Here is a 26,615-nt window from a genome sequence, read left to right on the forward strand (position 1 = left end):
TTGTACTAACATCCTATATACCATCTGAATGATGTTCTTCTATGATAACTGTCCTTCACCTGAGTTTTTTGACTCCATGTAAACAGAAAACTATTTTAAAATGACATCTTACAATACTAGCATCTTTTTTTCTCTCCAAAAAGCACAGGTACTCAAAATAATTATTAATAGAGCAAGTGAAAAGTTTAATCCAGTCTCTGTAATTGTGAAACAAGATGTCAAAAAAGAAATGCTGACCCCAAAATAATTGTCCAGATCTAAGAAAAATTTTAAGTAGCTTCAGCATCATTTGACCCTTACCTTTACATATTTTCCCTCAATAGGACTAATTTTCTATTTTTGTTAGATCTCCATGAGTCAATACTTTTTAGAAAATATGAAAGCATGATAAAATTGAAAATCATAGAATAAATAATGACATTTTAAGGAAAATACAATTTTAACAAGAAATGTTGAAACATCCCAAATGTTCCCTTTCTTTAGTAGTTATTCTTCACAAATAAAACAAATTTAATATACTATGCATATATGCTATTTTAATTAAGACTTACAAACAAATAGTTGAGATTAATAGAGCAGATACTCCAGTGACTTTCCAATATTAAACATCCTTTTAGAGAACCTGTCCTTCCACCAAAAAGACGCATCTAGTTGGTTCTTAATTTGTTTCTTTTTGTTCATCTTTCTACCTTTTACTCAAGAGCCACTCCTGAAATTTCAAAGACTTGATTAACCCACACTAGAGATTGCTGAGTCATTTTATGCTGCATTACTAAAAGATATCTTGCAGGGAGATGCTGCACTATTCAGCCCTTCTAATATACGAGTCACCATTAAGTCAAATGACCAACTTCATAGAGTCTTGTCATTGAAGAGTGTCTTGTTTGAAAAATAGTTATAATTGGTAAAGATACAACATCAAGCTATGGTTTATTTTAAACTGGTTGCTACAGCTACAATTATTTTAGTATATTACTCTAAGATTTATAGTTTGTGGTGCTGGAAACAATGCTGAACTCTTACTAGTATGTGCCATTCCTCCACCACGGTCTCCCTGTTTTCTTTGTGCCATATGTTCTCCATATTGCTGACAGGTGTTTTAATCTTTGTTGCTTAAATTCTTTCCACCAGAAATTAGACAACGTTTTTCAGAGACAATTTGCAAAAGCTGTTGCAACTGAGGACTTCTAAACCTGGAAACTTTCTGTGGTCCCCCTCGCCCACGTGTTCGCGGAAGCGGAGAAAGCAGTGGAAGGAGAAACTGCTGAGAGATGAGGCTAAATACGGAGAGAAATAAGGATGGTGTCTTGTTATAGGGATCTGCCCTGGAGATCTTAAAACAGCCTTGTATGCTTGTAGTAAAATCCATTTGCTTAAACCAGTTCAAGTTACTTTCTGTTATTTGCAATCAAATGTGTTTTCAACTAAGTACGAAATATTTTGAAATATTCCTGAGGGAATTAAATAAAATATTAGGGTTATCTCACTAAAGTCTGGAAAGTTCAGCAAGAAATTCACAAGCAAGAAACTGTGAAGGAGTAACCCTTACTGTAAGACTTGATTTTGTGCCACTGAAGTGTTAATACACATGGAAGCTTACAAAAAATTAGACTATTTATAACAGAGTACTAATTTTAAGAAATCCAGAACTCCCAAAATTTAGAAGAAGCAACTATATTTAGTACTATGAAAAAAGCTAAGCCATTATTGATAAAATCATCCACATCATCTTTCATTTTATGTTCTTTTTTTTTTTTTTTTTTTTTTTTTTTTTTTGTATTTTTCTGAAGTGAGGAGTTAGGAGGCAGAGAGACTCCTGCATGTGCCCTACCGGGATCTACCCGGCATGCCCACCAGAGGGCGATGTTCTACTCATCTGGGCGTTGCACCATTGCAACCGGAGCCATTCAGCCATCCTCAGTGCCTGGGCCAACTTTGCTCCAATAGAGCCTTGGCTATAGGAGGAGAAGATAGAGAGAAAGGAAAACGGGAAGGGTTGAGAAGCAGATGAGCACTTCTCCCGTGTTCCCTGACTGGTAATTGAACTGGAACATCCGCACGATGGGCCGATACTCTGCCACTGAGCCAACTGGCAATGGCACATCCTTTATATTCTTTAAAAAACTATGAACCCCAATTATATTCGGCAAATGTTGAACTTTATCTAATGAGGGGAATATGCTCTGACTTTCAACTTTTGGAGAGCTGAATTTTCTGGCATACCCATTTTAAAATAGTCTCCTTTTGCGTCATATATTACAGTTTGGAATCATAAAACTCCATTTTCATTTTTTTTTCATTTTTTTTTCTGAAGCTGGAAACAGGGAGAGAGACAGTCAGACAGACTCCCGCATGCGCCCGACCGGGATCCACCCGGCACGCCCACCAGGGGCCACGCTCTGCCCACCAGGGGGCGATGCTCTGCCCCTCTGGGGCGTCGCCATGTTGCGACCAGAGCCACTCTAGCGCCTGAGGCAGAGGCCACAGAGCCATCCCCAGCTCCCGGGCCTTCTTTGCTCCAATGGAGCCTTGGCTGCGGGAGGGGAAGAGAGAGACAGAAAGGAAAGCGCGGCGGAGGGGTGGAGAAGCAAATGGGCGCTTCTCCTGTGTGCCCTGGCCGGGAATCAAACCCGGGTCCTCCGCACGCTAGGCCGACGCTCTACCGCTGAGCCAACCGGCCAGGGCCAAAACTCCATTTTCTTATAACATAATGTTAGAATTGAAGATAGGTCCTCTCCTTGGTTTAAACAAACAAACAAACAAATTGTTAAATAAATAATTAGCCTGGCCTGTGGTGGCATGTTGGATAGAACCTTGACCTAGAGTGCTGAGGACACTGGTTCAAATTCCTGGGCTCGCACAGTCAAGGATCATACAAAAAGCAACCAATGAAAAACTAAAGTGAAGCAACTATGAGTTGAAATTTACTGCCCTTGCCCCCTCTCTTTATCTCTCTAAACTCAATAAATAAAATCTTATAAAATAAATAAATATTTTTTGTATATTATATGGATTTGGCTATCTTTTTATATAAACAATTATATTTATATTTATTAGTAGTTTGAAGTTGTAATTCTACGTCCTCAAAATACAGAAAGAGGAATTGAGATGTAAAAAGTTTAAATGTACTTCCTTGGCCAGTTGGCTCAGTGGTAGAGCGTCAGCCTGGCATGCAGGAGTCCCTGGTTTGATTCCCGGCCAGGGTACACAGGAGAAGCGCCCATCTCCTTCTCCACCCCTCCTCCTCTCCTTCCTCTCTGTCTCTTTCTTCCCCTCCTGCAGCCAAGGCTCCATTGGAGCAAAGTTGGCCCGGACACTGAGGATGGCTCTATGGCCTCTGCCTCAGGTGCTAGAATGGCTCTGGTTGCAACAGAACAAGGCCCAAGATGGGCAGAGCATCGCCCCTTGGTGGGCATGCCGGTGGATCCCGGTCGGGCAGACACATGTGGAAGTCTGACTGCCTCCTCGTTTCCAACTTCAGAAAAATCCAAAAAAAAAAAAAAAGTTTAAATGTACTATATTTTCTCAGGGCTACAAAGCTAATGAATGGATGAGCAGCAGAGACCTTAATGAGGTTAGTAAAAACAATCATTTCTCTTCTATTACAAATCAAAAGCTCTAGCTCTCAGCTAGCTCTCAGCTTCAGATTATGTCACCTAGCTCTCAGCTTCAGATTATGTGGGAAATTGGTAGCAATATAGATTTCCAGCTTTCATTTTCCAAAGCAAATTCTTATCAGTCTTCCTGGAATAATAAGGATTGCGTTAAGGAAAAGACACACACACATTTCTCCATTTATGAAACTCAATATGGCAATTATTAAAACTCTTTCAACAGAAAAGTATTTTGGAGAGAAAAAATAGAGAGCATTCCTCAAATTCAATAAATGCCAAGGCTGACAATACAAGGCTATATGTGCCCCCAAGGGAGATGATAATTACTTCTTTCCTTTTAATATGTAAACTGGGATAAGGAGATATAATAAAAAGAAAACATTAACACATTTTTTGGTATTTAATCTTACTTTTATGTGTTTGTTAATATGACTAAAATTCATGGAAATTTCTTCAATGTCATTTTTTTTCTGTCCTAAATGGTATACTTTATCAAAATGCTATAAGAAGGTGAATGGGAAGTTTTTTCCATCCATTACGGTTTACTTGCATTTTTCCTTGAATAATTATCATAAAACCTGAAATGACATGTGTTATTTACATCATTTAATTTTGGAGAGGCTTCAGCTCCTTGGGGAATGTCTGTTACAGAATCAGTATATCAAAGCACTAAATGAGCTTTGGGCAAAAGAAAGCGCTTTGGAGATGAAGTGCCGGCTCTGACTGCTTAGTTCTAGAGCATTAACTAAATTAGTAAGATTTTGCTGGCAGGTACAGACATCCATTCCATTTAATTTCTACATAGTTTGCACCTTTTAAAGTATGTCTATATAGTGTGACTTTAAATGTTTTTATTAATAATTAAGTGGTTTTAGCTTATAATTATTCCCTTGGCTAGCTTTACTAAAATGAACATGTATATTTATGTTTCTCAATTTTAGAGTTTAAAACATCTAATCTGGTTTTATTTAATAATTTATCATTTATATTTCATATAATAAAAGCAATGGAGATGTTATGGAACATATGCATAAACTGAAAAGCTCAAGGAAGGAAAGTAAAATCCATATAACAAACCATGCTTCTGTAAACAATATAAATGTTTTTTTATCTTACTCATTCTTTAATGATATATTTATTTTCTTTGGTTTTGCAGTCCAAATTCAATTCAATATTTTGGTTTTTCATTGACAGTAAGTTCTCATATGCATTAGAAAAATGTTATATATCTCAACTAGAAAGTATCTGATGTTTAACTATTTAATACATTATAAGTTAGTGAGTCTTTCATCCCTGGATAAAAAAAAAACTTATTTTGAATATATTACTATTATAAATATTGTTACAATAAGCATCTCTGTATATACATTTTTATTAAAGTTCCACTATTTCAATCATTGAGCCAAAAGTTATCAGCATTTTAAGTGCTGGTCATAGGTATCAAAGTCAGAGAAATGGATGTTTTAATTTCTTTACAATATGTGGTCTCATTATATCCCTCTTTTTTTTACCCCTATTCTGAAACCAAAAAGAAATTTAATTTTAATATGCCTTTACATTTGTGTAACAAAATGACTGTAAGCAAGAACAAACAGGCTCCTTGCAAGAATATTCCTTAGATCCAAGCATCTAAGTGCAGTGTCTTTTCTGCAGCCATCACATTTTTCTTTGGGAGTGTCCCATTTGCACTTATCGCACATCTGGACCCTCATTCTGGATGCACCACTGTGAATTGGCCTTATTACAACCTAATCACACCCCGCCTACATTGCACAGCGAGTGATTCAAGAAGACACAGCATTAAGCCTACTAAATATGCATAAATCTCTTCAATTAAAACTCTGCAGGATCGTTTGATGTTGAACATACAGACTAATTGTTAATGTCCCTGAACTGTGGTAATATAATTATTTGTGCAAATTAAATTCTTTGTAATTTTTTTCTAAAATTTTCATTTTGTGATCCTAACAGGGATGAAACATCCTCTCTATTGAACTGATTAGTTAATTTTTAACTAAAGACTATACCCTTATTTCAACATTTACCATGTTCTCCAATGTCACATTTTAGTTATTTCTGTGTGCAATCTCCCAATTTTATTCTGGATAATACATGCATTGAAGGAAGATATATTTAAGTCTTTGTACCATCATCAATGACATGTGCATTAAGAGAAACAATCAGAAAAACATTAACAACAGAATCATCACATTAAGCAGCCCCTCAAAAAATTACTGTTTAGTGAAGAAAACAAACTTTAAAAAATTCATCAAAAACAGTCGGTTTCTTCATTATGATGTGTGAAATATATTATTCATTTACTCTAGGCTCAAATCTAAAACTTAATGCACTCATACTTTTTAAAACTAATAGCCTGAGGGTTTGCCTGAAAATTGACATTCTCTGCTGTTCCATAATTGATGCTAACTTATAGTTTCTTCTAAGTTAAAATTGGTAATAAGTTTATTTTAGGGTGTCTTTTGATCATAAGAGTTTGGAAGACACTAAAACAAATAGTCTCCAAATAACACATGCTAGTTCAGGAAAAATGCAGTCATTGGGAAAATAATCTAACCTTTCCACTTCTCACTTGGCTGTATAACATTGAAACAATAAGGCCAGACAAACCTATTATCAATAAAATGACTTGGAGTCTGGCCTAAAATGATGCTGAGGTAGCAGTGTTAGACAGGGTAACAATTAGTCTTTTGTAAAGAAAATGTGCCTCTAAATAGAAAATATCGTCAAGGCCTATGTAATCTCACTTTGTTATTCAGGTAGATTACTCACACAACATTTCATTTCTGAAACCGTTTTTTTCTGTACTAGGCACTGTGGTGAATACAGGAGATATAAATTGTATGCTGACACATAGGGCCCATGCTTTCACAACCCTCTTAATTCAAAACAAACCTTGCGACCAGAGAAACACATTTCCCAAGCACACATCAATGTGAATTAGTGACTTGTCTGAGATCTCTGCAACTGTGCTGAGAAATTAAGAGTTGTGATTTGATAAGGTAAGGGAGGGCAGAGATGTTTCTTTTGAGAAAGTGTTGGCCACGGTGAATTTGGAGGGATGTGTAAAAGGGGAGGAAAAGCACCCCTGGGCAAAGGGAGATTATGGTTCTATATGTGATTCTGGCAATGGGTGTGGGGTCAGAATTATATCGGTTGGATTTGATGATGGCATTTTGTAACAACACAGATAAGAGATATTTAGGATGAAATAAATGAAAAAAGAATATACATCATTAACAAAAACTAATTAATTTAAAGGTAGAATAGAGTTTTCTATAATTAGAGAGTAATGAAAGCACTAAATAATCTGGGTAGATTTGTGTTCCTGTCATTAAAAAAGTACCAGATAACATGAACATCATGGACATGGACATAAAAGTACTTAGAAATGCTGGATAAATATGTTTATAAAACTAAGTTTTCGAGAAATTTAGTGAAGTCTTCTATAGGGAAAACGAAACAAGCAGGAGTTGGAAATGAACGTACAACCAGCCAGTGAGCCTGCTGCCACTCTGCGGTCACTCACTCGCCTGCAGTCGGCACGAGGAGCTTGACCTCTTTGGTCACTAGAGGAGAGGGAACAGGTCTTTAGTACCAGCAAGCAGCTTTTTGAATTGAGACTTAAACACAAAGAGGCATATTAAAATATCAAAAGGTATTTGGAGAGAGGGAGAAAATTTTCCAACCAACAAAGGAGAAATCAAGAAGGCTGGCTGGCTTCTGCCCGGCCTCCTGTGGTGAAGCCAAGAAAGGTAGGCACAAACCCGGAGAATTCCCAGATGCATGCCAGTCCTCAAGAGATTGTGGAAGTAAAGGAATGAAAAAGGGTCATTCATGAAATCTGAAACACTAATTTGAACAAATATAAGCATCCCTATGTTCACTGAAGTGTTAATTACAGTAGCCACGACCTAGAAACAGCCCAAATGCCCATCAGTAGATGAGGGGATGAAAAGCTGTGGTAGCATTTATACAATAGAATAGTACTAGGCAATAAAAATGAAGAAAATCATATTTTTTTCTGACAGCATGGATAGACTTGGAAGAACGTTATGCTAAATGAAATAAGCCATTCAGAGGAAAACAAGTACCATCTGATGTCACTTATATGTGGAATCTAATGAACAAAATAAATTGATGAACAAAATAGAAACAGAGGCAGGAATGCATGGAATGGATGGAAAGCATCAGAGGGGAGGGGTTTGGGAGTTGGATGAAAGAAAGCGAAGGGATTAGGTAAAAAAATATACATACATACATATATATATATATAATACATACATATATATAATATCTAATATACATAGACACAGACAACAGTGTAGTGATAGCCAGAGGGAAAAAGATGTAGAGATAGATGAAGGTAGGCAAAGGGGTAATAAATGGGGATGAAAAGAGATTTATTTTGGGTTATGGATGGTGACACAGTATACAGATAATATTTTGTTGAGTTGTACACTTAAAATCTATATGGTTTGGTGGACTAATGTCACTCCAAAATTAAATAAAAATATACATATAATGTGAAAATAAAATTTAAAAAACATAACAAAACAAAAAATATATAATAATCAGAAGAATACAAATAGTCTTTAATTTAAAAAGCTATAGTTTTAACCCAGGAGTTCATAAAACCGGGCAGAAGTACACAGAGATTTTTGATGGCACCTAACGGTTGAAAATTGCAAAACAAAACTGGATAAAATTACAGTAAGAAATCAGACTTTCCTTGATCTTAACAGAAAATTTAATCATCTATCTCTCATTAATGTTGCAAACAGCAAAAAAAAAAAAAAAAGATTTAAAGTTATGCCAGTTAAACTGAACAATTAAAAATGTTGACCAAGTGAACATTTTTGTAGAAGTACTTATTTTTCTCTTACCTACCTGGACTATTTGTGAAAAATTATTCTTACTTTAGGTCATAAAGCATTCTCAACAAAGTTCAAAGACAATGTACAGACCACATTCACTCAGTAGACAAGATGTGAATTTAAAAATGAATAACCCTTCATTTTCAAAAAGTGAAAATCCTGTAATGTTGATAGATTACTATTGGAGCAAAATATTCATAAAGTTTAAAACACAGTTTGTTTTGGGCAAAACTGAGAGCTCAGATAATAGGGCCTATGGAGAGACAGAGATTTGTATTTCTATCAAATCACAGCTGTGAACATCTTTTGTCTTTTCTTTGGTAGAGAGCCACACTGAAGTAGATTTTTAGTGGAATGAGATTTTCTAGTTCCCTTGCACCCAAGTGTGATTATCCATAAAAATTTCTGGACATTGTGAACTTGGCATAGGTGAGTTACCTTGGATCATGAAGACACAGCTCATAACTGAGAAAAGGCCATTCAACAAAATTAAAAAAAGTGTAGGTTCCTGACAATTGTGAACTAAAATACCCACTTTATTGGAATTCTGAAGCATAGACTATTACATGAAAGAGAAACAATCTTCCATTTATTTTAATTGATATTATTTTGTGTATTAGCAAGTTTATTTCCTAATCAGCATGGAACTCAAAAGGATTTCAAAAATATAAACTGATTAATTCAGATATCTCAAGTTCCTAGCTTTGACTTTGAGAAGTTCGTATGAAACATATTACATATTTAGTTTTTCCTTCTAAATCTGGTCTGCATTTGAGTCAAGAGATATAAGATATATTTAGGTTTACTTAAAGTAAGGGTTGACTTTCAAAATAAGTTTATATTCATCGCATTTACAATTTTCCTTCCACATGTATGCTGTTCAGATTCTAATTTAGGAAAAAGGACACCATCAGCCAGAGAAGTTAAGATGGTAATGACTGGTGACAACTAAGTCACATAATGATTTTCAGAATAAGGCTTCTACTTAGGTCCAATGGGCTGGATTTTGCAGAACTACTTAATGTTATTTATCTCAGCTTTTGGGGGGTGAACACTTTAGACGACAAAGTATAAAATGGCTTTTTTTGGGTTCAGATGCAATTAAAACTTCTGGTTGATAGCCTCATTGGAGAGGGTATAGTACTTGAGGTCAGAAAAGCTGTGGCTATTTGTATTTTTCCAACTAGAATTATCTGCTTATTGCCTCATGAAAAAGTATATTAATGAGAACTTCACAGGATAGTTATGAGAGTTAAGGTGATATATTTGAAAGATATTGGCATAATTATGTACATATATTATTTCCTAATATTTATTTGGTCACTGTACTGTGCATGAATGTCTTGTATTAATTATATTGTTTAGAATTAAAGGTCCTCAGTTTAAATTGTTTGTTTCTTAGGGCATCACTCAGTGTGCTTTATCATAGCATTTTCACAAACAGCCATTTGTAAAATTGGAACTCTCTAGAATTAAAAGGTGAGTGATAAAGAATAAAAATTTTAATTAAGGTACCAATAAAGAAATAACATATATCAGAGTATCATCTGAATATGATAAGGTCAAAGTAAAGTAATGAGAATATATTGGCACTTTGGGCACTTACATTACTCTGCAATGGATCCTAGACTCTAAACCACAGTGGAAAATTCAATGGTTAAACAAAGCACAAAGAGTTAATATTAAATCACAGGGTGTGAAAATATTCCTACAGAATGTTTGCCACTCCATATGTAACCTGATGATGTTTTAGAATTACAGTACCCCACAAACAAAACACGAAGCTTCAAAAAGGATATTATTCATCATTAGGAGAAAAATACATATTGTTTTACTTAGATTTCCATTTAAGTATTACTTTAAGTTACTAAAAAGCATATCTTATTATACTTCTTTAAAATAATATGTAAACTTTACACTATACTATTTAGAATGAAGAATTCCCAGTAAATGAATCTGTATAAAATGTAGTACAGAATTTATCAAATACATAGTCTAAGGGAAAAAAATATATTATTTTCCTAAAATATTTGCTAACCTAATCAGTTCTTTGGGAAAAGAACTAAAAAATATGTTTGTAAAATAACAAAGGACAAAACAATAGTTGATTTTAAAAAATTGACACTTGAAATCAATGCATGGATGGTAAAAAAATAATAACTTTGTACTTTGAAAGAAATATTATTCATCCCAAAACTGAATCCATAAATCCCCAAGGCTTAAGTTATCTTGTAATATTTTTAACTAAAACTACTATTTAAGGGCCACATTTTATAATATTCACTTTATTAGTAAAAAGAACTTTATTGAGCACAAATTAAATTTTATTTTATCAAGATTGTACATACACATGCTTATGTCTACGTCTATATCAATATCCCAATCTATATTACTTCAGACAACACAAGCACATAGTAAATATTAGGAAGTGATCACGTGTATTGTTATTACCTTGACAACAATGCTTCCTTTTTATGATGAAATTTAGGTGGATAACATATTTTAAAATGATAAATACAATACTTTTAATGCTTTGGCATAGAAATGTGATTTAAACACCCATGCCTGAAAATTCATATATTCATAAACATATGAAATATATTTGTTTGATGATTAGAGTTGCATATATTTTATCTTTTGCTTTTAATTTAATTAAAAATATAAAACATATTTTTCAAATTTTCCAGAGTCAAAGCTCACTTTTTTATACTTTCTTTAATCAACGACAGCCTTTTGGCAACCAGTGTAGTCGCTCCTAAACCATTTGATAAGATTATCTGGTGAAAAGTTCCATACTGCTAGTCTGTTCTCCCATTCATATTTTTCTACCTTATAATAACTATGGTATAAAAATAAGTAATGTTTTTGATGGCTTCCTCTGTGGCAGACACCGTTCTAAAAGTATAAAAAATATATTATTTTGTCCTTATAATAACCTTATAAAGTACATATTAAAGGCCTCTTTATACAAATGGGGACATTAAAACATCATAAAGATTATGTAATAATTTCAGTGCCACAAAGCCAATAAAAGGTAAAGCTAGGATTTGTACAAAAGAAACTGACTTTCGAGATATTGTTTTCCAATGAATACCTCTCCAATACCACACAGACCCTGAGAAGAAACAGATATTGTAAACCTATTTAAATAGCTATAAATGAACTATTGATACTTCTGTATAAGCTCCTTTAAAAAATTCTATTAAATTCAGCTAGCTAATTTATAATCTACTTTGTAACAAGTTCCATAATTGTGACTAGGGATATCTACAAGAAGACATGGTGCTCACTTTGTTCTCATCAGAGAAGAACAGTTAAGATCCCCAACTCTGGACCCCAACCTTGTCTGTAAATTACTTATCATATGAACTTGGGCTAATTCTTTCACCTCCTTGTCTTAGTTTCCTCATTTCTAGAATGAGATCAATGACAGACATCTCTCACAGCCTCGCGGCGAGATTTATGTCGAGCTCACATATGGAAAGCACTCGAAAAAACTGTCTAACAATATTTATTTTATAAATGTTTTCAGTCAATTTATATACTGGGATATATATAACAAGAATGTTGTACATGGCTATTTTAGCTACTATATGCATATGTGAGTGTCTGTGTCTGTCATAAGACACATCATTTAATTTTGTTGCTGAAACCTACAACATCTTTCTTCTTTTTAAGTAACCCAGAAGTCAGGTTACTTATCTTGACCTTTGAAACTTAAATTCTACCCATACCATGGCCTGGCAGTTCCAAAGCCATCAGTAACATGTATTCAAGTTTGGAGGTGTACGATCTTCCCATTCTTGCCCATGGCTCTCAATCAATGTTTTTATTTATTAATTCAATGCTGAAACAGAACTTACCTTATTGATGTTGCCCGAGTTCACATTATATCATAATAGAAATAAATTTCCATTCTTCTTCATTTCAACTCTTTAATTGCCTGCCTAACAACTTACTATTTTATATATATTACAACATCAATGTTTCTAAAATGCCTTGACTTATTCCTTTAGCTGGAGAGTAAGCATTCAAACAGCAGTTGGTTCTACTTTTTATTGCCCTCTATTGCTTAGATATTTTTCTTTTCTAAGGTACAAATGTTCAAGCACCTAATTCTATCTACACCATCAGCTGACCCATGTCGTCAGAGGTTAAGCTTTTTCTCCAAAGAATTTACTAGCATAGTACAGTAAGCATAGGCTGCTAGTTAGGTATTAGCAAAAAAGAGAGGAGGAAGTTGGCTAAATTAAGTAGGGAAATGACAGCTTCCTAGACTCACCAGGAGGCAGCCTCTGTCTCCTCCCAAAAACATTACTCCAGAGCAGGAAGGAAAGAACAGTTTTCCAATCTCCCAGGAGAACAACCAGCCCATTTGCTGGGATTACCAGAGGAAGCGAGAACCCCTGGGAAGGAAATCCTCTTGCTGGGTGCATAAGCAGCAGAAGCCTAGATGGTGCAGGAAGAGGTAAGCATATGCACAACAGAAACTAGATGAGGAAGCAGAACTTTGAGGAATGTACAGTAGGAGCCAAAATGCAACATAAAAGAGAGGAATCTAGTCTGGGGAAATCTGGGAAAAGGATCAGATAAAATAAAGGTACAAAATCCTGGAAGATCCAGAAATGGGATTAGATAGAGAAGGCCCAGTAGAAGCCACAAAGATTTGGGAAAATTATTTGTTAGTTTGAAAGAAAGTTTGCCCAAACCCAAAAAGATATTCAAAGCTTCACAGAAGCCTGAGATGTTCTCTCTGTGGCAGCTATGGATGTGGCAGCCACCCAGATGGAAGCACAGCACAAAAAGTGGGTTAGAAGGAAACAGAGACAAAGCTAAACTACTGAAACTTCAGATGCTAGTGCTGGGGCAATGGCATAGCATCTCGAAGCCCTGACCCTCCTCCTGGTCTTGGTGGCAACAAGTGCAGGCATATGGCCCCAGAGCCTGGACTTCTTCCTCAGCCATACAGAGGTAAGCCACCTGGTCATGGATGAGGCAGAGTGGCAACTTCTTCAAGGGCAACCATGCCCTGCATGTCCTTCCAACAAGTCTTGCACTATACCTCAAATCCTCTTACACATGAGTCCTCAAAATTCTTTTCTCATGACTTCATAAGAACCCATTTCCAGGCTGGTCCAGCAGTCTTGCCTTAGTCCTGGTCCATGTTTGACAACAGTACTTCCTATATACAGTTGACCCAGCATGGTGGGAGAGGTTTTCATTGGCTACATGAGTGGATATGTCATAGGAATAGGTTACTGGCTCTATCGGCAAGCATACCTCTTCTCATTAGATCCCCAGCCCTTCCACATATTACTGACTTTCATTACAACACTGGCATATTTTTGAATAAAATAATCATAAAATAAACTCTGTTATTTGATGACAGGTCATGAGGAGGCTATTTAAGAAGCAGTTAGACCTTTTGTCTAGATATAATTACAAAAAAAGGAGCACTGGCTGGGCAGCTCCGTTGTTTATATGAGCATCCTCCAGATATAGCAAGATTGTGGGTTTGATCCCAGGTCAGGACACATACAATAATCAATCAATGAATGCATATTAAGTGGAACAATAAATTGATGTTTTTTTTTTCTCTCTCTCTCTGTCTTTTCTCCCCTTTCTCTCTTTAAAATCAATAAAAAAATTCTAAAAAGACAAAAAGAAGAAGAAAATGAACAAGGAGATGAGGAAGACGAAGAGCGAAAACAGAAAGAGAAAAGTTTAATACTAACTTAAAACTGAGATAATTCATAAGTCGTTAAATGACCCTGCCTTACTGAAGAACTCATTACCACCACACAGCACATTTAGCAGCTAATACATCCCAATAGTCCCACCTAATATTGTAATAATATTTTAAATCAGATGTTCTTCGGTAATCATATTAAGGTTCATTTATTTAAAAAAAAACTCTTTTAAATACTACTCATGCCAAAATGATCTTTTCTATGCTACTTGGAATTAAACTCCTGGGCTTAATGTAGAATTTTTTGAGTACTTGAATAGAGTCAAATCCCCTTTTTAAAAGAAATGATGGTCTTAACCACCAGCCCTTGGGAAGTACATGCTACACCTAAGTGAATTGAATTTTTGTTTGGGCAAAGTATAATTTTTGTTTCCAAATTTTCAGTTAAGGTAAAATTAACTTAGCTGTCCTGCATATCTGTTATCTTTAGCTTCTAAATTCCTTCCTCTATAACAAGTAGCATAGCCACTCAAGCCCTTATCAAAAATTAAACCACAAAATACAGTATTACTTCAGACATCTGATATTAATCAGTAAGTCTAAGAATCTTGTTAATTATCTGTCGCTTTAGTTTCACTGAATATATAATTTGATTATATTACCTCAGCTGCCTAAACATATTTTCATGAAGTATAACTTGATATTATTTGTTCAGCTTATTGAAGCACAATTTAAATCAATTCTATTTGAAGAATGCATCCTTGATTAAAAACTTATTTGAAAGTATTAGCTATTTCATGCAATCATTTATTCACTCATCATTTACTGAGTTTCAGCTCTGTATTAAACACTGTGATTTAAGTTGGAGCCAATGGAAAGGCACAAGAGAAAGTGCCTGTCTCTCAGAGATCAAACCAGGACACAGGAACTGGTTTATTAAAATACATTCAGCTCAATGGATAACACTGAGATAACAGAAGGCTATAAGTGAAAACAAAATTCTATCGAAATCAGAGGGAACACAGTAGCTGAGCCTTCACTGCTAGGCTGGTAAAGGGTGGGTTGAGGATATAGATAAATGGGGTATATGCCCTGAAGAAGAAAAATGTACAAATGTGATCCAAAGTGCTTGGAAAGTTTAAAAATGGCAAGTAGATATATTCACTTATGTGTAGCATGAACTTCCCAAGGGCTGGTGGTTAAGACCAGCGTTTCTTTCAAAAATGAGATTTGAATCTGTTCAAGCACTCAAAAGGTTCTTCATCAGGATTTTGTTGTTGTTGTTCAGGAATTAAGGTTATTTTTTTAAGTGTTAAAAATATGTTTTTTTACATTAAATTTGTGGGACTTTGTGTAATAAAGAATATAGGCCTTCAGTCCCCGGGAGGTGGTCTCTAGATTCATATCCTGATGGGAATATCATGGTTTCAATAGGACTTTAACCACCAGATGGTCCAACAATGTAAAGTAGTATTAAGGATTCACTGCACAGGATATTAGTTCCAATATACAGAGATCTTGAGGCTAAAAGTATTCTGCCCAATTTTTCGGAGAGGCTGGAGGGTAAATGTCAGACTAAGAGGCTGTGTTTGATCAAATTCCAATTAAAACCATAGACACCAAAGTGTCTTCTCTGGTTGGCAACATTCTGCATATTGTCACACCACATGATTTGCAAGATAAAAAACCTTTCACAACTCCAGAGAGAGTATATGACTGGAAGCTGTGTTGGGATCCCTCCTGGATTCTGTCCTATCTGTCTCTTTTGTTGACTGAGTTTAATTTGTACTCTCTTGCTCTAGTAAACTGCTAAGTATAAATCTATTGAATAACGTTTTGACTAAGTTTTCTAAGTAGTTCTAAACAAATTATAAAACCTGAAGGTGGTTTGGTATTACTCTTAAATATGTAGCCAGCTGATTGGTAGTGAGAGTGGTCCTAAGGCCTACAAACTTGTGGCTGGTGTCTAAAATTAGGGTAGTCTTGTGGGGCCTAATCATTCAGCCATAATCATGAAATATCCCTCCTGTGAGCTATAATTTCTAAACTTGCTTTGCACAGTGCAGGAAGAGGTGAGACATTGGATGTTTTTCTTGAGGAAGAGTTTGCAGAGAAAAGAAAAAGAGAATAACTGATAATTCATAAAATACTATTCACTATTCTAATTCAGAGGCTTATTAGACCCTACATTGCTTCCAGAAAGATCTGAGATTCTTCTCTTTCTATTTATTAGCTGCATGACCTTGGACTTGCTGCTTAGTCTTTCTTAAAATGTTTCCCTATTCAAGTCCATATGAATATAGTATTAGTATCTATTTCAAATAACTTCTGTGGGGATTAGCTGACATCATGTCTATCAATATATTACTTTTATTATAAATATGCATGTATCCTTATACAGTTAAAATACTCAACCACTCACTCTTACATTTTTTTAATTCTAATTATAATAAATCATGCATATGTCATAACTCCAAAGTCAGGACAGAATAAAGAGCCTGAAACTGATTTAAATAGTCACAAATTCAAGTGAAACACATACATTTGGCAGCTAGATTAGATAAAATAAATCCACCCAGATGTCTTGCCAAATACGAGTACACATAGCTGCATACGTATGTCCCCTTGAAGCAGATGCACATCCATATTCACTTAGGAAATGGCATGCTCGCATAGCAACTATGAAAGAAGAATGAGTGTACAGATGAAAATAGCTACTCTCTAAGGGAAAACATTAAAATTGACGCTAAATTTGTGTTTCTGCCCATATGTGTTTATGCACCTTGAGTCGCATATGAGCAAAGTGTGTAATTCTGGTGTTTCTATTTGTGTTGCATCATTCTGGCAGAATTATTGTAAAATATCACCCCACTGAAGCTGCATTTCAAAAGAGACATCCCCTAAATATAGCTTGTAAACACCGAAACAAGCCCTTTGTGTTGGAGGGGCAATATTATTCAACATGTCTCTATAGAAACTCTGAGGACAATCTGAAAATATGATTGATGCTCCTGTAAAGATAATATCTAACTCTTTCCTCTAAAACGTTTATAAAGTTTTTATTTTATAGTACTTTTTTTTACAAATACAAGGCTTGCTCGCTGTTGAAAATGTCACAAACATATAGAGGTGACATGTATCCACCTATATAGGATAGTTATATAGGATAGTTTCATTGCCTTAAAAACCATGTCTGCTTGCCTTATTTATCACTTCCCATTCTTTAAACCCTGACACTTACTGCTGCTTTTACTATCTCCATAGTTTTGCATTTTCTAGAATGTCAAATCATTGGAGTCACACAGTAGGTAGCCTTTTCAGATTGTCTTTCACTAAATTATATACATTTAAATTTCCTCCATGTATTTCCATGGCTTGATATTTTATTTTTATTCAGTGCCAAATACTATTCCATTGTCTGGATGTATCACAGTTTATTTATCCTACTGAAAGGCATCTTGGTAACTTTGGGGTTTTGTCAATTATGAATAAAGCTGCTATGATCATATACGAACAGGTTTTTGTATAGATATAAATTTTCAACTCATTTGTGTAAATATCAAGGAACATTATTGCTGAATTTTATGGTAAGAGTACATTTAGTTTTGTAAGGAACTATAAACCATCTTTCAAAATAACGGTACTATTTTGCATTCTCATTAATAATAAATGAGAATTCCTGTTGCTCTACTTCTCTCCAGCATGTGGTGATATTAGTATCATATTTTGAATTTTGGCCACTCACTGGCTGTATGGTAATATCAGGGTATTTCATTTAAAGCAGAGAAGATGTCAAAGTTCAAAAAATCTCTCTGCTTATTTTATTGAAATTAAACAGATTCTTGGAAAAATAGATAATTCAGTTTTGACAGAACAAAAAAAGTGTTATGAAATTTTATTTTAGAAGTAGTACAAACAGGACCTATAGTGATTTCTGAAGAAGTAAATTATATATTCATTTACATTATTTTTAAAATATATTAAAATTTACTTCATTTAATATAATACTAAAAACCTAATATTTATTTGTTTGTGTCTTTTGGCAATAAATTCTTTCAGTTTTCTCTGAAAATATCTGTATTTTGTATTTATTTTTGAAGAATATTTTAGCTAGGTAAGGAATTTTAGGTTAGAATGTTTTTTTCTTTCTTTCATCACACTGAAGCTATTTCATGATCTATTATCTTCTTTGTTTCCTTTTAGAAGATAGTTCTTAATTGTTACTCTGAATAAAGTGTATTCTTTCATCTTGCCCAGTTTTTTATCTTTCATTTTTGTTATCTACATTCTTACATTCTGTGTTGTTGCGAATTTCCTTTAATTTATCCTGTTTAAAAGTTGTAGAATTTTCTAAATTTGTTAAATACTGTTTCATTTATTTCTAATAAATCTCAACAATGATTTTTCAAATAAAGCTATTGCCCTATGTTTTATTTCCTTATGAGAGTTCAAATAAATATGTTTCTCTAATTCTATTTTCAATATAGATTATATCTCTCATGTTTTTTAAAAAAATCTTTTATCTCTCTGTGCATCTTTGATCCAGATGTTCCTCATTATCTTTATCTTATCTACTCAACTTTCAAAAGCACTGAATGTATTCCTAATTTCAGTTAACGCACCTTTTTTTTCAGTTCCAGTATGTCCATTTGGAGCCTTCTATTTGGCAATTCTGCTATATAACTTTTTATATTTTATAGTTATCTGCCACAATTTTTAATCTTGTCATTTATCTTTTAGGTAGAATAATTAGTTATGCAATTTTCTAGGTCACTTTCAATTGTATTTCTCTTTGTTGTCATTCATGTTGTCTTATCTTCTCAAGTTGCTTTATTAAGTTTTATTTTATGTTGGATATATCATTCATAATACAATTTGTAGTACTACCTTGAGGACTAGAAAAAAATTATTTCATTAAAGATATGTGTTTGCTTCTTCTAAGTATCTGCAGGCAGCAGTCATCTGGGATCAACTTAACACAGGTTTTATGAACCATAAGATTATTGCATTTGGACATAGATAAATATTAGTTATGAAAAGCTCTTCTATGTATTGTAATAGATTGAACAGATTCCCTAATGTCTACTCATTACAAACCTATGGTAACTTCCTCCCCCCCCCCAATGTGACAACTATAAATATCTGAAGATATTGCTAAGTGTCTTTTTGAGAAAAAAATATAACCCATTGCAGTCCACTGGCCAAACCCACTTTCAAAGAATAAAATTCACTGTCACTCCCCAAATGACTGAAGCTATGCTAGAATTCATAATACAGTTGTTTTATATAATCTAATCTTAATTGTAAGGTACAGTCCTGACCTTCATGTTATACATCAAAAATTTATATTTTTACCAGAGCTCAAAGGTGGTGGGGTCTAGGCTCACTTTTGCTTTCCTTAGGCTGTAAGGTGGCACTGCATTGCTCAAACATCTAGTCTCCTCTTCTGTCTTAGCAAATGTCCCCAAGAAATAAAAGAATTCCCTAATGCTGTGCTGCTTTTTTTAAACTTTGGACTAAACACTTCCTCATTATTATGTTAACCCTCTGCATTAATTTTTTAATGCTGTCACAAAAATTTATCACAAACTAAGTTTCTTAAAAAATACAGATTGTTTTTCCCAGCATGATAGGGTTTTTCTCAGGGTGCCATAAACCTAAAATCAAGGTTTTGGCAGAGCTGTAGTTTTCATCTCATTCTCAGGATTCTTTCCAAAATCACTGGTTGTTGATGTCCTTCCCTCCTCACACCTTCATACAGTCCCTGCAACATCAGGCCTGCATTCATTTTCTTCATGCTGCAGATCTCTCTGTCTTCTGCTTCTGCAGAAGGGCTAATGTAAGGGCGCACGTGACTAAATGGTTTTACCTGAATAATCCACAATAATCTCCTTATTTTAAGGTCAATTGTTTATTCATCTTAATTATTTAAAACTCCTTTGAGCCTTAACAAATGCACAGGTATGATAGTTCATGGTACTGACAGTCTTAGGGAACAGGGTATGAAATCATCTTGGGGGCTAAAATACTGCCACAATCAGCAATGCATTCAGGAAAACGTTTTTTCCTTTTTAATATTTTTCTTGTTTTTCTGGTTGTTCCTAACTGAAGCATTAGACTGAATAATTAGTCTGTTATTACTAAAAGCAGCAATCTTCTTGGTCAAGTTTAGAACTTTGTCTTGCAATTTGCTCCATCTGACCAGTATAGGTGGGGTAAATCGGCATATCGGTCTGTGTGATAGACAAATAATATTTAATTTCCAGGTTTTCATTTTCTCTTCTATGACTCCCTGCAAACTTCTGCATTTCTCTATGATTTTATGTCTACATCTATTACTTTGTAATCATTATTTAAAATATTGAATTACTATGAGAATTAAATGAAGATATATAGTCACTTTTAGCACTAAAATTTGTATAGTAAATGTTAGTTTTTAGAATGTTCATTTCTATTATAAATTGAACTCAAGAAGCATGTATTTATATTCAAAAATGCCAAAAAAATAGATGGTAGCTTACTCATCTATGTTTCAATTCTTAAGGAAAATATAACCTTAGAAATAGTGGCTCTCATTGCATATTACCTGTAATAAACTTAAAGATAAGTTACTACCAATTTTTAACAAAAAGAAACAAAAAAATAATAATCTTAAACTTCTCTATCCTTCTTTTGCCTTGATTGTTCTTAAAACTCTGGAATAGATATTTTGAAATTATTATCATAAATTAGACTCATGGTCTTGCCTCAAGATTAGTTTTCAGTGAGTAAAGACATTTTTGCCAGTCATAACAATACTTTTACTTTTATATCATGTTTTGGCAGAAGACAATGATGAAAATTAATCTTAGCCTTAGAGCTACATAAGGAGAGTACATGATTATAGCTTTTAAGGCAAACTTTGTTTAAAATGTTTAAATTCAAATTGAAATATAATGTTTCAGTATATTCATATCAACTCTCAAAGAAGAACAGTGTCACCCAAAATTATAAAGAACTCAAAGAAAAGCACAAAAGGCCATCTGTGAGATTTGAACAGATGTAGCTGTTCAAAATACTTTGCTCTTTTTAAAGTTGGGGATTCTAAAGTTTAAGTAATTGGTATTTGGATGAGTGCAAACTAACACGGTGCAAAAAATGTAGAAATGATTTGTATAACTGTGGTCATCAAAAAGTTATTCACCAGGATTAAAATAGCATTTCTTTTACACATAGAAGTTAGTCACTGTTAGAAAAATATAATATAGATATAGAAAATAATTTTTAAAACAGAATAGCAGCCACTAAAAAATTATTTCCCATGTCACAGCTCCTAAAAAATTGATCAGTTTTTATTAGCCATTATACCATTAAAATATTAAAAGAATATTATTACTAAAACTTACAAACTTGTTTCCTTTTTTAATTTAGTTTTTACTTATTGAAGTTTAGAGAGGGAGGAAGTGAGAGAGAAACATTGATTTGTTGTTACACATATTTATGCACTCACTGGTTGATTTTTGTAGGTGCCCTGACCAGAGATGAAACCCACAACCCTGCCATATAGGGAAGATGCTCTAATCAATGGAGAACCAGGCCACAGTGGGAGGTCACTTTCTAAATGAAGTGTTCTCAATTGCGTTCTTCCCGGAGATCTGTTTAGTCTTTCCCCATTGACTCATTTTCATCGAAAGCTTCCTTTAAGACTGCGATTCTTAACCTTTGCCACACCTTAAAATTCTTAAGAGATATTTTTTAAATATTAATTTTGGATTCAATATAGATTAATTAATCAGAATCCTTGAATTAAAGATAAAGTCATCAATTGTTTATAAATTCCCCAAGAGGTCCTCCTGCAAAATTATGTTTAAGAATCAGTGTTTTTTAAACTATTATGGGCTATATATAGGTAGTATTTGAAAGATAAGTCTATTTAAAATACAGGAATGAAATAATAAATACAGATATTACAGATTATGAAATTTAAAAAATTATTATGGTATTAAAATAATATAATTTTGTAAAAGATGATCTAAATTATCTTTTTTATTTTCTCTAGGAAGTCAAACATACAACTAAATATTCTATTGTAAAATCAAATATAGAAATTAAAATACCCATCCAAAACATTTTAAGACAAAAGGCTAACATCTTTGAGTTGGAGAATGAATGGGGCAATTCAATTTAACTTTCTGAGAATTTTTACTTGCATTCTTTAACATCATTTGTTAATAAATATTCAGTGATCTCAGAACATTTCAAGTTTACTTGTGAAATTGATAGGAAATATTGTTGGGATTCTTTAATTCTTAGAAAGTCTTGTCTTATATTTAATTTATGTATACTTTTAAGTTGTAGTAATTGGTACTATTTTTGCCTCCTGGATCAATTTTCAATAAAAGAATTATTCTATAATTTAAATTGCTTTATTGTTTTACTATATTATTGTTTAAAATATTTCTTTTAATTAAAATGGCATAAAGAACACAGAACCTAAGAAATTCTTTAGAACAATGTCACCTCAATAAATTAAATTTAAAAAAATCAAATCCTATAGTGTATTGCTTTAAACATGAAATTAGCATTAGTCATAATTAAAGGCAAATCAAAACAAATGACTGAATACATAGTAACAATATTGAAGGAAAAACAAAAAGAAATACTGATAAAAGCTAACCCTTTGTTAGGGGTTGAACTGCATTCTCCAGAAATTCATATGTTGAAGTTTGTATTTGTTTGTTAGGGTTGTCATAACAAATTATTGCAGACTGGGTGACTTAAAGAACAGAAATATATTTTCTCAAGATTCTGAGGCCAATCGAATTTGCTTTTAGATGGCCATCTTATCCATGTGTCTTCACAAATATTATTTTTGTACATATCTTTGTCCTATCTCTTTTTTTGTATAAGGATACCAGTGATATCGGATTAGGGTTCATCCATCCTACCGACCTCATTTTAATTTAATTACTACCTTTAAAACCCTATCTCCAAGTACAGTCACGTGCTGTGGTACTAGGTGTTATGGATTCAACCCATACCACATTTTGAGAGGGAGAATAAAAACCAGCACATAAAAAAGCCTTAATCATTGGTGTCTTAGAATATGATCTTATTTAAAAAGATGGTTGTTGCAGATATATATAATTGGTTGTTAACATGAGGTCATATTGATGTCAGGTATGTTCTTAATCCATTATGAATGGTGGCCTTATAAAAAAGGAAATCTGAATACAGACCCTCTCACAGGGAGATTGCTACATAAAGATAAACGCAGAGATCCGGATAATGCTTTGCAAGGCAAGGAATGCCAAGATGGTTAGCAAACCACCAGCAGCCAATAGAGAGTCATGGAACAGTTCTCAACCACAGAGCTCAGGAGGAGAAGTGGCTGAAACCTTCAGCACAGACTTACATTTTTCAGAAATATGAGACAATACATTTCTGTTGTTCAAAGGCATCCAATACATCCTTTATAAATAATCTTTTAACATCAATAAAAATAAAACAATACTTGTTTAATTTTTATAAAATGAATACTTAATAAAATCACAAAAATTATCTGCCATAATCTGTGTATTATATGTATAATGGAATAATTTTATAATACTTAATAACACTTAAAATACATACACTTTAAAATTTAATAAAATAATTTTATAATATTTAAGCAAATCATGAAAACATTATCTAACAATTTGTACATCAGGTATATTATGGCAAAACTAAAGCGTTGTTAAAAAATAATTAGACCCAGGCCAGTTAACTCAGCTGATTGCAGAGTTCTCCAGAAACTCTAAGGCTACAGGTTTTTCTCCCTGGACAGGGCATATATGGGAAGTAACCAATGAATGTAGTGGAACTCTTTTTCTCCCTTTCTTTCTTTCTTCTCTTTCCATCTATCTCTCTAAAATCAGGCAAAAAAAAAAAAAGAAGTAACTGAAGTACTCCTTTTAAGTATGATTATTAGATAATTAACATAAATTTAAATATCAGTTGGCCTTAAATAAACTTTCAAATTAAATTTAATATTAATTTGCTATCTGAGTTATTCATGAAATTTGTTTTTTGTGTGTGACAGAGCAGAGAGAGGGACAGATAGGAAGGGAGAGAGACGAGAAGCATCAATTCTTTATGCAGTACCTTAGTTGTCCACTGATTGTTTTCTCATATGTGCTTTGACTGGGGGTGGGGCTACAGCAGACTGAGTGACCCCTTACTCAAGCCAGCGACCTTGGGCTCAAGCTGGTGAGCCTTGCTCAAACTAGATGAGACCGCGTTCAAGCTGGCGACCTCGGGGTTTCAAACCTGGGTCCTCTGAATCCCAGTCGATGCTCTATCCACTGCACCACTGCCTGGTCAGGCTATTCACAGAATTTTAAATCAGTAAAAAGAAAAATTTGTCATCACTGTTTACTGAATTAGTTTTATGCTGTTAATTGAATATTTTCAAAAGAAAATGAGGTAAAAAGTTATTTAATTTTAGTTTTTATGTACTTATAAACATAAAGATATTTTCCAAGAAAAATATGTGCAAAGCCTGTACCACTCAAAAACATATTTATATGAACAGAGATTTTATAATAAATTTAAATTGCCATTTTATTTATGAATCATTCTCTTTTTTAGTTCAGCATATTCATCCTGTGTGTCACACTGTGATTCATTTCTCCCACTACTCTTTCCTCTTTTAACTTCTATGATCAGTGTTTTGGTTCATTTATATGCAAACCATGATGTCATATTTTTGTCAACATAAAAATTAAAGTGATGAATTTACATTTTTATGTAAAGTCAGCTTCTCTTCTTCCCACATAAGATCAAGTCTATAAAATGAACAAAATATGGTGTAGAATGGTCAAAATCACAAACAAAATACAAATAATAATTTATCTCAAACTTCTTCTATTTCCTTCCAGAGAAAATTGTCTTCCAGAAACACACCTGGCCTCATGGTTGCTTCCTAGATATCAGTGGCTTTAGTAAGATTGGTAAAAGCAACCAGGGAACATTTATTTCAGCCTCCTTTGTCTTTGTTTTATAACTAGCCAGTCTACAGACAAGGTACATTCTAGTTGCTATTCAGCGATAACAGAGAGGACTGTGCCCAGAAATGAAAAGTAGTACAGCGCTTTTATGTCCATATGACAAAACCTCCATTAGTTTCCCATTTTTCAAGACTATACTTTCAGGGATCATTTCTATAGTTTGTTTCCCATTTTCCATCCAAGGATTTAACAGATAGAAAAGCTAACTCTTTAAAGACACACACTACTTGAGCCTGATTCCTATCTCTTGTAAAGACTGGCTGTGTGATTTTAAATTCCTCAAACACACTATTTCTCAGTTTCCTCAGCTTAAAATAAAAATAACAGTTTAACCTGCTTCTACTAGTTTCTCATAAAATTTAAATGCACTAATAAAAATAAGGTGCACAGACAGTTCCTAGCATCCAATAAGTAATCACTGTTATGGCTGCTACCCAATGGTTTCTGTGTTGCTTTTCATAGTTCAGTCGTTAGGTATAATAGATTTTAGTGTTATTTGTTGGCCCCTGAATTCTCAACATTTTTAGCAACATCATAATTTCAAATATTAAAATAAATAAATTTGCAAAAACTATTGAGAAATCCTTAACTAGAGGAAGAAGGGTAAAATAAATACATGTAAACTAATTCCTGTGTTCACAGCTTTTCACATATTGTTTAATTAAATGCAATAAAACCTGGCTAGATTCTTTATCTTAGTATTACACAGTAAAAATGGTGAGATACAAATAAATAAGTATAAAATGGAGATACATAGGACAGCTGCAACATGTTATTTTTGAATACCTCATGAGGGAACCATGTAAATTTCTCAACAATGCGATGGGTGTATACAAGTGTTTTATAAAAGTCAGATATTCCTTTTACTTGAACAAAAACAATTTCATTTATAAATATGAAAGATTATTCTTCATTGACTATTTCTGTCTAATTTAAGAATTCAATTCGAATTATTGCAAAAAGTAGACTTTGACTCAGATATCAGATACAACAGTGTCTAAATGGATGGATTGGCAATTTACATATTGTGTGCCCTGGGTAAAATTAGATATCTTTTCTGAATTCTAACATATTTTCCTGTCAAAGCTAATATTGTGACCTATCATACGTAACTCAACATAATACAATCCTATGTGATATGTAGTAGCCATGAATTAAATGTATAGCTATAATGATGGTAGTATTTTTACTTCATTGCTTCATCTTTTTTCTTCTGGTTAGATATGCACAATATATATGAAGTTTCATGAGGGACTAGCCTTTAATGATACTGGATTGACTGTTAAAATGTCTTATTAAAACATATGAGATTATATATATGAAAACATATTTTTAGAAGATGGGGGATAAAATCAGCATAAAATATAAATTTATTTAGAAATACTTGCTG

General features: G+C 33.5%; 1 protein-coding gene and 1 pseudogene across 3 annotated transcripts in view; one reads left to right on the forward strand and one right to left on the reverse strand.

The window, feature by feature from the left end:
- The window catches only part of CDH12 (cadherin 12), a 978,939-nt gene that overhangs the window by 829,547 nt on the left and 122,777 nt on the right, over positions 1-26,615 (reverse strand). The gene's annotated exons all lie outside the window — the stretch shown is intronic.
- Positions 25,354-25,442, forward strand: LOC136321527 (small nucleolar RNA U3; annotated as a pseudogene).

Source organism: Saccopteryx bilineata, chromosome 1, assembly GCF_036850765.1.
Source record: "Saccopteryx bilineata isolate mSacBil1 chromosome 1, mSacBil1_pri_phased_curated, whole genome shotgun sequence".
NCBI classification, from domain to species: Eukaryota; Metazoa; Chordata; class Mammalia; order Chiroptera; family Emballonuridae; genus Saccopteryx; species Saccopteryx bilineata.